A 13906-nucleotide genomic window follows, 5' to 3' on the forward strand; every position below is an offset into this window, starting at 1 on the left:
CTCAGGTAGAACCATTGATAACAATAAGTGAGGGTTTGGAACCACTGGAAATCTGGAAGTTACTATCCAATTAATAGCACGAGGGACCTGAACAAACCTCTTCCCTCTGTTATTTATTTATTTATTTATTTATTTATTAGCAGGAAGGGTTGGGGTATTGCAGGGACTGATACAAGGAATAATAAGACCTTCAGATAAGAAATCCTGTATTATGGATATAAGAACTTCTTTGGCTTCTGGTTTTAATGGTTATTGTTGAATTTTTGTAAGGGTTTGGAAGTGTCAACCTGGATTTTGATAGGTTCAACAGTTAAGACTCAGTCTACATCATAAGATGTGGTGGCCCATAAAGTGTCAGGGACTGAGGAAAGACCTCCCTCTAGTGGAGGTTTAGGTAAACTACAATTTGTTTCAGGCAGATTTAATGCCTGTGTATGACAAGCAATTTCTTCATTAGTTTCCAGATTCATTTGTTCATTATTTTTGGATAGGGTAAATAAGACCTCACCCTCATTAAATCGTAAATGGCAATTCCATTTGGATAAAACGTCTTACTCTAGTAAACTAACGGGAGTGTTAAAACTCAGAAGGGAAGGGTGGTCATCTTCAGTAAGCCCTAAAGATATTGGTACAGGCTGTGAATTATATAAAGTTGGTAGATTATTTGTAAGCCCAACAGTTTGTATAGTTTGTGTACTTTGGGGCAGAGATTTTTGTAAAAACGTGGGATTAATAGCTGATAAGGTCGCTCTGGTATCAATTAAAAATTTACAGGCTTCTCCATTAATGGTTAAAACAATTTCACCTTGAGTGTCCAGAGCTACTATAGTAAAAGCCTATGTATATTCCCCGGAGTCCCTTCATGCAAGTTTTGGTTTGGGAGCACCATCTTGGGACAATTTTTTATTTGTTTCTAAGTTTAAAACAGTCAGTTTTCCAATGGCCTGGCATTTTACAATAATGGTAAATATTTTTAAAATTGCTGTTACTAGAGGATTCAGGCACTGGCTCATTGGGCCCTCTTTTTTTTTTTTTTTTTTTTCCCCACGTTTTGCAGGTGCTATAATTGTAAGGATATACGTTGTGTTGTATGATTTTGTTTTTAATTCAAGATTTTGTTTTTCTTGTTCTGCGTCTTTAGTTTGTTATTCAATGGTCTGAGAGAATTTATAGGCTAAAGTAACAAGGTCAGTAGTAGAAGCTGTCTCCCAATTCAAATTATGTCTTTTTACTAAATTGGCTATTTTAGGGTCTAACTCATTAAGGAACAATGAGTTGCAAGCCATCTCAGCACCATCATGTAGTAGGGACATTCCAGAATGTTCAGTAAAGAGTTTAATCTGCCCCAGTAATTATGAATGCTTTCACCTTTCTCTTGTTTACAAGTATAGACTTTTGTGCAGTCTGTTTTTCAGGGGAAAGCTTTAGAGATAGCCTTTAACAATCATTCATACGTGTCTCTATCATTGTGTAAAGGCTTCTGACAGACTCGCCAGAGTAGAGAGTAAGAATGTTGCAGGATAATGCCATTCAGCCTCTTCTGTCCACAAGCGTGCTTCCCCTGGACCCAGTAACATATAATGAACTGATAAAGTTCCAGCAAACCAGACTGATAAGTATAGACAAGAACTCTAAACTCTTCCCTGAATTTATGTAGATCTTCTCGAGGGTTTGGAAAATCCTTTATTAGGGCTCTTAATTCTGCCTTTGTCCAAGGGGTGAATCTAACTCTGGATGGTCCCTTGAGTGCTCAGGTGGTATTATTTTAAAGGGCATCTCAGGTGTACGTTTACTGGCCATGTTTGTTTGGGAAGAAAGGGAGTTCAGATAAATAAGTATCATATGAAGGAAAAGACCTTGAGTTATCAAATGAGAAAGAGGTGGGGGGACTTTAGGTTTAGCAGAGGGAGCAGAAGGTGGTGCCAAAGTATTAGAAATGGGAACAGAGTTTTCAAGTTCTTTGTTTTGCTTTGTTTTGAAACAGTATCTTGTGGACTGGCCACTTTATTTTCCTGATTCCTTTTGGAAGCTTCAAAATACCAGTTAGAAATGAATTCCATGGGTCTGTTTAATTCGGGGACCCTAATTTGGAAACCTGGGGGCATAGTGGTTAAGAGCTATGGCTGCCAACCAAAAGGTTGGCAGTTCGAATCCACCAGGCACTCCTTGGAAACTATGGGGCAGTCCTGCTCTGTCCTATAGGGTCACTATGAGTTGGAATCAACTCAATGGCAACAGGTTTGGTTTTTTGGTTTTCTGTTCTGATTTACTCTGCAAAAAAGTTAATTTGGAAATACCAAAAGGACCATAATGAGGAAACATATTTTCTGAGCTGTCCTTAGATTTTGCCATTGGCTTAGGAAGGTAGAAGTAGCAGTACCATAATGTTTGCTCATAAATTGTGTAGGAGTCCCTGAAGGGTATTCTCCAGTTTTTTGTTATTTTCATTTCCCTTGTTAACCAAAAGTACACACCAAAGTCAGAATCAAAATGTCCAGACTTGTAAGCAGAAACACTTAACCTGAACCTATAAGTAGACAAAAAATTTTTGCCAAAGTGCCTGGACCTGCAAAAGGCAACACTTAACCTGAACTTGCAGGTGGACAAACAGTTTCCTCTAACGGCATCCCAGTAGAGGGAGCTCAAGGCTTACACAGAAATGAACCAAAACAGGGAGAAAGGGAAAACAAATCTAAGCCAAATAAAAATGAAAGCAAATTAATAATAATGAAAACAATATGGTAACAAAACTTGGTTCAAAACTCAGATGCAGCAAGGTGGGGTTTCGCAGTTCCGAGAGGTACTCACCCAAGCAGCTCCCAAAGGTCCAAAGAAAAAGGGGAATCCAGTAGACTCAGCTGGATCCAGAGCCTGATTTTTCTGGCTCTTTGGGGGCTGCTGGAGGAAGTCACTTATGGATCTCATGTTTTCTGACACCAGATGTTGTAGTGGAATAACCATGAGCCTGTTTAAGTTTGAAAACAGAGTTTTATTATAGCAAAAAAGCATTTTGCAAAATTGGAAAACAAGTGTCAGAATAATCTGAACAAAGTGCTTCAGGGGGCTACAGTAATACAGAAGCTTATGAAGGAAAAAAACACAAACAGAAAGGTACAGCTAAAATATTTTTGATTGGTTAATCTTTACAAAGTTGCTGGTGGCAGAGTCTTGTTTGACACCTTTGGAGGAGTTGGCTTCATTTGCAAGGATAACTCCAGGTGACAGGATCTAGCTGACCACAAGTTTCCTGAAACGTTCAAAATATAATTATACAGAACATTGTAAAGGGATCAGAAAAACAACTTTTTTATGGGGTCTAAAGGAAACTTGGCTCAGCTGCTGAAGTCACATGTTTGACATCTTATTTTAAAACCTGTACAGGTCTGAATTACCTTTTTCTAACATTGGCTATTTCTAAGTGCAAGCTCTTCCTTTAGCAGAGTAAGGTAGGTAGAACTGTGTTTATCTAGGTCAGGGTACAGTGGAAAGTTTTACAGAAGTGACAGTTGGCATTGTATGACAGAAATTCCCTTTAAAAACACAAAATGGAGTCACTTAGGGCAAGGAGGGATTTGTCCCAGACCCCAGCTAGAAGTCCCAGTCATCCAGAGCTTTAGTTTTGGAATGCTCTTTCTCAGGTTATTTAAAGTGGGGGTGGAAATCTGGTCCTTATTAACTATATCTTTGCTAGAACCCCCTATTTTGTTGAGGTAAATTTATATACAATGAAATGGACAATATTAAATATACCACTGATGGTTCTGAGTAATATATGCACCTGTATATCCCGACCCCATATGTCTTCGTTATCTAGTGCTGCTATAACAGAAGTACCGCACGTGAATGGCTTTAACAAAGAGAAATTTACTCTCTCAGTTTAGGAGGCTAGAAGTCCAAATTCAGGGTGTCACCTCTAGGGGAATGCTCTCTCTGCTCTGGGGGAAGAGCCTTTGTCATCAATCTTCCCTTGGGTCTAGGAGTTTCTCAGCTCAGGGACTCCAGGTCCAAAGGACACGCTCTTCTCCAGGCTCTTCTTTCTTGGTGGTATGAGGTCCCTATCTCTCTGCTCACTTCTCCTTTTATGTCTTATAAGATAAAAGGTAATGCAGGCCACACCCCAAGGAAACTCCCTTTACATCAGATCAGGGATGTGACATGAGTAAGGGTGTTGCATCATACCCTAATCCTCTTTAACATAACCTAATCTTGCCTGTTTAACCACAGGCAGAGATAAGAATTTACAACACATAGGAAAATTACATCTAATAACAAAATGGAGGACAACCACACAATACTGGGAATCATGGCCTAGCCAAGTATACGCATATTTTGGGGGTACACAGTTCAATCCATGATACCATAAGAAGCTATACAACATTACTATCACCCCAGAAAATGTCTTCCTTCTTCTTTCCAGTCAATCCCCTTTCCCATCCTCTAGAGGCAGCATTATTCTAATTTTTTCCCACCATCCATTAGTTTGTCTGTTCTAGAACTTCATGTAACTAGAACGTTAGAGCATGTATGCTTTTGTATAAGTCTTTATTCATTAAGTACGATGTTTTTGAGATTCATCCGTGTTGTGTGCATCATTAGTTCATTACTTTTTATGATGATTAGTATTCCATTGTATGAATATACCTCAATTTGTGTGTTCATTCTCCTGTTTATGAGCACGTGGGCTATCTGGTTTTTGGGTTTTTGGCTAACATGACTAATGTTGCTATGAGCATTCTTTTGAACAAGTCTATTTGTGACATGTGTTCATTTATGTGGTATAAATAACTAGAAGTGGAATTGCTGGCCCATAGGAGGCTGTGTGTTCAGCTTTCTAAGAAGGTGTCAAAACTTTTCCAAAAATGGTTACGCCATTTGATATTTCCACAAGCAATGTATGAGGGGCCCAACTGCTACATAGCCTTCTAAATTTTAGCTATTTTTTTTGAGTGTGAAATAGTGTGTCATTGTGCTTTTAATTTGTGTTTCCCAGATAGATGATGACATTGAACACCTTTTCATGTGCTTATTGGCCATTTCTATATCTTATTTTGCTATATGTATGCATGTCTTTTGACCATTTTTACTTGAATTGTCTTTTTTCTTAATGATTTGTAGAAGTTTTTTATATATTCTATACACAAGTTCTTTGTTGTACATGTATTGTGAATATTTTCTTGTAGTTTTTTATTTCATTTTTTCTTTTTTTAATTTATTTTTGTGAAAATACACATAGTAAAGGATATGCTATTTCAAACAGTTGTACATGCGCAATTCAGTGACATTGTTTACATTCTTCAAGTTGTGTGACCTTTCTTGCTGTACTTTTCCAAATTATTCCACCACCGTTAACGTAAAGTTACTTCCCCTTAAGCTTCTCATCTAACCCTTTGAGATGCTGTTGTCAGTTTCATCCCACATAGATAAATCTTTGAGAAATAACAATACTCAAGGCAGACATACTTTACTAATTAGTCTAAACTATTGTTTGGTTCAAAGTTTACTTCCAGGAAAAGTTTTGGTTTGAGGTTTAAGGTTTAAAGATTATCCCAGGGCAATAGTTTTGGGTATTCATCCAGACTTAATGGCTCCAGAAGCTCTGGCTTCCATTGAGAATTTCTAATTTTCCTCTACATTTCCCCCCTTTTGACTGGGATTCTTCTACAGAATCTAAGATCACAGTGTTCAGTAATGGTAATCGGGCACAATCCTGTTCTTCTGGTCTCATGGAACGGAAGACATATGTTCATGGTGGCAGCATTTTCTTCTCTGATTCCTGACTCTCCTTCTTCCCCTGCTACTTCAGGTGAATGGAGACCTAATGTTGTACCTTGAATGGCTACTTGCAAGCTTTTAAGACCCCAAGCATGACACAGTAAACTAAGAGGTAGAACAGAAGCACTGATAAAGAATATTAAGACAGTTGACTAAAATGTCCCATGAGATCTGACCCTAAACCTCCAAACCAAAAAAAAAAAAAAAAATCCCCAAGGTGTTTGGTTGTACATGAGCAGCATCAGAGGCTGCTTTCTTCCTTTCCTTCTCTCTCTTTTTTAAAATATATATTATACAACATTTGTCATTTCAAGAAATTTCAGAACATTGCAAGTAAATTTTAATGTTACCAGTTATATTAATAGTTTGCACAACTGTTATCCATATTTTGTGCCAAGTTTCCCATCACCATAGAAAGAAACTGCTTACCAAATAATGGCTCCCCTTCTCCCGCTCCCTCTTGCTCCTGGTAACCACCAGTAAACTTTGCTCTCTATATAGGTGCCTATTCTTGTCTTTGTATATAAGTGAAATCATACAGTATTTGGTTTTTTGTGATTGACATATATTACTTAACATAATGTCTTCAAGGTTCATCCATGTTGTAGCATGTATCAGGACTTCATTTCTCTTTCTGGCTGTATACTATTCCATTGTATGTATGTCCCATATTTTGTTTATCCATTCATCTGTTGATGGACATTTCAGTTGTTTCTACCTTTTGGCTAATGTGAATAGTGCTGCAGTGAACATTGATGTACGTATGTCTTGACATGTCACTGCCGTCATGTCCCCTAGGTATATACCTAAGAGTGGGATTGCTGGTCATATGTTAGTTCTATTTTTAGTTTTTTAATGAGCTTCTACACTGTTTTCCATAATGACTGCACCATTCTGCAATTCCACCAGCAATGGGTAGGGTTCCAATTTCCCTACATCCTCGTCAACATTTGTTATTTTCCTTTTTTTTTTATCTTAGACATTCTAGTGGGAGTGAAATAGCATCTTATTGTGAATTTGATTTGCATGTCTCTGATGGCTAATGATGTTGAGCATCTTTTCATGTATCTCTTGGCCTCTGAAATACTCTCATTTTCTTAGTGATGTCTTTTGGTAAGCAGTAGATTTAATTTTGATGAAATCAAATTTGTCAGTATTTCTCTAATGATTATTGCATTTTATGTCTTCTCTAAATAATATTTACTGTCCCACAAGTGCTGAAAGTTTTCTCCTATGTTTTCTTCTAGTTTTATTTTTTAGATTTACCATATTTTTATGCGACCAATGTGTGCCTTCTAAATTTGACAACTGCGCCCTACCCCCATGAGGTATTTTGTAAGTGCACTATGCTAATTTTATTACAGCAACATGTAAAAAAAAAAAAGCATAGCGGTGTTTATGAAAATACCTCATGGGGGAAGGGTGCAGTTGTTAAACAAATTTAGAAGGCACGTGTTATTTGTGTAAAAATACAGTAGGTCTATGATTCAGTTGAAATACTTCTTGTGTAAGGTCTGAATAGGTGTCAGTGTTCATTTTTTCCCATATGTTTAACTAGTTGTTCAAGCACTATGTGTTAAAAAAATGCTTTACTTTCCCAATTCGGTTGTCTTGGTTCCATTGTTGAAAATCAATTGACTGGTAAGAATGTGAATCTATTTCTGAACTTCCTATTTTGTTCCACTGATGTTGTCTATCTTTATTGTAATACCACACTGTCTTGATTGCTGTATCTGTAGAGTAAGTGTTACAGTTAAATATTTTAATTTCTCCACCTTTGTTCTGTCTCATATTATTTCGTCTATTATAGGTTTTTTTTTTTTTTCATTTTCACATACATTTTAGAATTTATCAATTTCAACAAAGAAGTCAGTTGGGATTTTGATTAGGATTGTGTTGAATATGTAGGTCAACTTGGAAAGAACTAAGATCATAATTTATTAAATCTTTCAATCAGTGAACACAGTTTATTTTTCAATCATTTCGCTCTTTAATTTTACTCAGTTCCATTTTATAGTTTCCATGGTATATGTCCTTCACATTTATTGTTAGATTTATTTCTAATTACTTTTTAATTCTAATTTTAAATAGATTATATAATAGATTTTTGCATATTGACCTTGTATACTGTGACCTAGCTGAATTTACTCGTTAATTGTAGTAATTGTTTGTTTGTTTTAGGGTTCCTTAGGGTTTTCTATTGACAATCATGTTGTATATTAATAAGGTGGATTTTATTCTTCCTTTCTGATCTGTATGCCTTTTTTCCCTCACCCTACAGGCTATTATCTCTGTTACAACATTTAATAGAAATTGTTAAGTGGATATCTTTGTTTAATTCTCGGTAAAGCACTCGATGTTTCACCATTAAATATGATGTTTGCTGTAGATTTTGTGGATGACTGTTATTGCACTGACTAAGTTACATGCCATTCTGAGTTTGCCAAAATATGTATTTTTTTCCATGAATGATTTGAATTTAATGAAATGTTTTTTATGAAGCTAATAAAATGATTATATGTATTTTGTTTGGTTTTTTATATTTATTCTGTTAATGTGTTGAATTAGAGCAATTGATTTTTGAATGTTAAACCAATATTGCATTTCTTGGAAAAACTTCCTTGGTTATGATAGTTATTATTTTTTATATATTCCTGCGTTTGATCTACTAGTATTTTGTAAAGGATTTGAGTCTGTTTTCATGAGAGGTACTGGTTTGTAGTCTTTTTGTTTTTGTTTATCTTTGTAAATTTTAGTTGTTTTTGTTGTTGTTAGGTGCCGTTGAGTTGGCTTCATCTTATAGTGACTTTATGTATAATAGAACAAAAAATTTCCTAGTCCCGTGCCATCCTCACAATAGTTGCTATGTTGAACCTATTGATGCACCTACTCAATCTGTCTCGTTGAGGCTGTCCCTCATTTTGCTGAAGCTGTACTTTACCAACCATGATATCCTTCTCTAGTGATTGGTCCCTCCTGGTGGTGTGTCTAAGGTAAGCAAGCCCATATCTTGCCATCCTTGCTTCTAAGGAGCATTCTGGCTGTCTTTCTCCGAGAAAGGTTTGTTCATTCTTCTGGCAGTTCATGGTATATTCAGTATTCTTCACCAACACTGGAATTCCAACATGTCATTCTTAAGTCTTCCTTTTGCAGTGTTCAACTTCCGCATGCATATGAGGCGATTGAAAACACCATGGCTTTTGTTAAGCTCACCTTAGTCCTCAAAGTAACATCTATGCTTTTTAACATTTTAAAGAGGTCTTTTGCATCGGATTTGCCCAATGCAGTACATTGTTTGATTTCTTGACTACTGCTTCCATGGGCATTGATTGTTGATCCAAGAAGAGGAAATTCTTGACAACGCCAGTTTCTTCACCGTTTATAATGATGTTTTAGTTTTATTCATGTTCAGGTGTAATCCATACTGAAAGCTGTAGTCATTTACTTTCATAAGTAAATGCTTCAAGTCATCTTCATTTTCGGAAAGCAAGGTTGTATCATCTGCATATTGCAGGTTGTTAATGCGTCTTCCTCCAAACCTTATGCAACGGACTTCTTCATGTAGACAAGCTTCTCAATTTACTCAGCATACAGATAAACTGAAAGCATACAACCCGGTCATACACATTTCCCAGTTTTATACCATGTAGTATCCCCTTGTTCTCTTCCAATGCTTGCCTCTAGATCTATGTATGGGTTCCTTATGAGCACAGTTAAGTGTCCTGGAATTCCCATTATTCACAATGTTATCTATGGTTTGTTACGATCCACATATTTGAATGCCTTTTCTTAGTAGATAAAACACAGGTAAATATCTTTCTGGTATTCTCTGCTTTCAGCGAAGATCTATCTGACATCAGCGATGATATCCTTTGTTCTACATCCTCTTCTGAATCTGGCTTGAACATCTAGCAGTTCCCTGGTGATGTACAGCTACAGCCATTTTTGAATTATCTTCGGCTAAATTTTTCTAGCATGAAATAATAATGATTTTGTTTGATTAATTTCACATTCCATTTGATCGCCTTTCTTTGGAATGGGCATGGATATGGATCTCTTCCAGTTTGTTGGCCAAGTAACTGTCTTCCAGATTTCCTGCCATAAATGAGAAGGTGCTTCCAGTGTTGCATCCATTTGATTTGTTGAAGTATCTCAATTGGTATTCCATCGATAACTGGTGCCTTGTTTTTTGACAATGCCTTCAATGTGGCTTAAACTTCTTCCTTCAGTACCAGTGGTTCTTGATCATATGCTACCTCCTGAAATGGTGAACGTCAACCCATTCTTTTTAGTACAGTGATTTTGTGTGTACCGTCTGTCTTCTTTTGAAGCTTTCTGTGTCATTCAGTTTTTTTGCCCACAGGATCGTTCAATATTGCAACTCGAGGCTTGAATTTTCTCTTCAGTTCTTTCAGCTTTAGAAATGCCAATCGTGTTCTTCTCTTTTGGTTTTCTAACTCCAGGTTTTTGCACATTTCATTGTAATACTTTACCTTGTATCTCAAACTTCCCTTTGAAATCTTCTGTTCAGCTGTTACTTCATCACTTCTTCTGGTTCCTTTAGCTACTCTGTGCTGAAGAGAAAGTTTCAGCGTCTCTTCTGACATCCGTTTTAGTCTTTTCTTTTTTTCCTGGCTTTTTAATGAACTTTTACTTTCTTAATGTGTGATGTTCTTGATGTCACCCACAACTCTCTGATCTTTGGTCATTAGTGTTTAGTGCTAGTGCTATCAGGTATATATATATAAAATTATAAAGCCAGTTGTCGTGTATTTATATATGTGTGTGTGTGAGTGTGTTTCGATTAACGTCCAGGATACATTCTGTGAAATAGGACATTATGTGATTTGGATGTTGTGTCGTTGTGTGAGCGCTGTATTGTATACTAGTGGTCCCTGGATTATGAATGAGTTCCATTCATAAATCAGTCTTTAAGTCAAATTTGTACATAAGTCAGACCGGTATGGTTTGTATCTAATGTCAGGCAAATGTTTGTCTTAGTATATAATATATAGTGTACTTTTCTATTCAAAAAACATTATAGAAACACTTCTAGATACGCTAAAACATCATAATAATGTTTTGATGTGCATTGCCAAGTAGCACCTGTTTGTTATTATGAACCATTGTATGTACCTCAAATTTTTAATAAAATAGGATTTATGGGGATTGGGACCACAGACATATGTGATCAGAGATTGCCCGAATGGACGTTATACAGTACATGACTGTGTATGTTGCTGTTGTTTTTGTTAGGTGCCGTCAAGTAGGTTCCGACTCATAGTGATCCTATATGCAACAGAACTAAACATTGCCCGGTCCTACATCATCCTCATGATCGTTGTTATGCCTGAGCCCATTGTAGCAGCCACTGTGTCAGTCCATCTTGTTGAGGGTCTTCCTCTTTTTCCTAACTCTCATTACTTTACCAAGCATGATGTCCTTCTCCCGGAACTGATCCCTCCTGATAACATGTCTAATATATGTGAGACTAAGTCTCGTCACCCTCGCGTCTAAGGAGCATTCCAGCTGATCTTCTTCCAAGACAGATTTGTTCATTCTTTTGCCAGTCCGTGGTATATTTAATATTCTTCAACAACACCGTAATTCAAAGGCGTCAGTTCTTTGGTCTTCCTTATCCATTGTCCAGCTTTCACATGCATATGAGGCAGCTGAAAACATCATGGCTTGGGTCAGGTGCACCTTAGTCCTTAAAGTAGCATCTTTGCTTTTTAACACTTTAAAAAGATCTTTTGCAGCAGATTTGCCCAATGCATTGAGTCATTTGATTTCTTGACTGCTGCTTCCATGGGTGTTGATTATGGACCCAAATAAAATGAAATCCTTGTTAACTTCAGCCTTTTTTCTGTTTATCAAGATATTACTCATTGGTCCAATTGTGAGGATTTTTGTTTTCTTTATGTTGAGGTGTAATCCATACTGAAGGCTGTAAATCTGTATGACTATATTTATGTCATATTATAAAACAAGTTGTTTTATGTTTCCTCTTCTTCTGTTGATCTTAAGAAGAGTTGGGTTGTGTTCTATCCTCCTTTAGTTTTTAAAAGAGTTTCTGTAAGTTTAGTACAATTTCTACAATTGTTCGATCGAATTCAGTAGTGAAACCATCTGTGCATGGGATTGTGTGTGTATATAAGTGTGCACGTACGTGTAGTGAAGTTTTTAATGCAAATTCAGTTTCTTTAATAGATGTAGGGCTACTCAGATTTTCTTTGTCTTCTTTTGTTAATATTTATTACTATGTTTTTCAAGAAATTTGTTCATTACAATTTAAATTTAAAAATGTATCATCATAGATTGTAATTTTGTGTTGTTACCTTTTTAATGACTGGAAGACCTGTAGTAAAAACCTCTCTTTGTTTTGACTTAGTGTGATTGATATTATTTATTTATTTATTTTTCTTCATCAGTCTTGCTGGACATTTATTAACTTTTGCTTTTAAACATTTTTTTATTGTTTGAAAATTTCCTGTTTAATATTTTTCTGATTTTGTCTTTATGAAATCCTTCCTTCTACTTCTTCTAGGCTTAATTTACTATTCTTTTTGTAGTTTCCTGAAGATTTCATCCTATGAAACACTGTGGGGCAGTTCTACCTTGTCATATAAGGTCACTAAGGGTTGGAATTGACTCAGTGGCACACAGCTACAGCAATAATAGCAAGGTGGAAATTTAGGTCATTGTGTTTAAAACTTTATTTTCTTATAAAATAAGCATTTAAAGCTGTACATTTTTCTTTGTAAACTGCTTTAGTGCTTCCCTCAAATTTTAATATGCTGTGTTTTCATTATCATTTAGTTTCAGATACCTTCTAATTATACTTCTTATGTGTTCTTTGACCTATCTTTTATTCAGAAATGCATGCTCTTCAAAGATTTGAGGGATTTTCTAGACATTTTTAATTATTGTTTTTGTGATTATTGACCATATCATACAGATTTCATCTTTTGAAATTTATTGAAAATTATTTTATGGCTTAGCTTATGATCTGTCTTGTTGAATGTCGCATGTGAACTTGAAAAGAATATGTGTGCACTCTGCATTTATAAGGTATACTGCTGTATAAAGGTACAGCAAGGTACTACCAAGATCAAAATAGTTGATAGTGTTTTTCAAAACTTTTATGTCATTATCATCATCATCATTATCATCATCATTATTATTTGAGATCTGGTTACTCTATCAATTATTGTGAGGAATGTGTTAAAACCTCTACTTATGATTTAAATTTCTCTCCTCTCTTATGTTCTGTCATTTATTGCTTCATGTGTTTTGAAGTTCTGTTATTATGTACATACACGTTCATGATTGTTAACATTCCTGATAAATTGTCCTATTTATCACTATGAAATGTTCTCTGCATCTCTGGTAATATTTCCTTGTTTTGAAGTTTCTTTTTTTTTTTGCATGTGATTTAATAATAAATCATCACCTAAGCATGTAAATTAATAATTTTTTTTTTTTTTAGTTTCTCTCAGTAAGGTTTGTAAGGGAGTAAAACTTAACTCTTAGAATTTTCTTATGATAATTGAAAGGACAAATTGTTTTAGACACAGAAACCATGATAGTTTAAATATGAATTTCTTGTATAGAATGTGCTTCTTTGAGAAATATACTCCTATGGTTTAGAAAAATTAATTAATTACCCTGGAATAAAACTGAACTGCTGCTGCTAAGGCTAGTTGCTTGAGTATTCCATCCATTAGATGAGACTGATAATTTAAAAAAAAAAAACCTTTCATGGTCACAAGGTAGCATGATAAAAATTCTTGAAATTCTTCATACAGATGACATTACATAAGGAAAAGATTAAAAAAGACTCCCATGCTGCCGCTATTCTACCTATACCGTTCCACGGGCACCAAAAGGCTTAGGACTGGCTGCGGTGTCATGGGGTCATTTTTTGACTGCCATGAATTTGTTTGGGTTGGTCATCTCAGGTTGATCAGATCTAAATTTTAAGAAAGAAGGCAAGCTCTGATAGGTAGGAGAAGCTGAGAGTTTGGTAAGTTTGGGTAACTTGCCTGGAAGGAGGAGACTACAGTTGTTAGGCCACAGGATTTCTGACTCTTTTGACCTTGAATGGTTCCTGTTACGTTGCCGGGGGGGGGGG

Source organism: Trichechus manatus, unplaced genomic scaffold, assembly GCF_000243295.1.
Source record: "Trichechus manatus latirostris isolate Lorelei unplaced genomic scaffold, TriManLat1.0 scaffold00404, whole genome shotgun sequence".
NCBI lineage: Eukaryota > Metazoa > Chordata > Mammalia > Sirenia > Trichechidae > Trichechus > Trichechus manatus.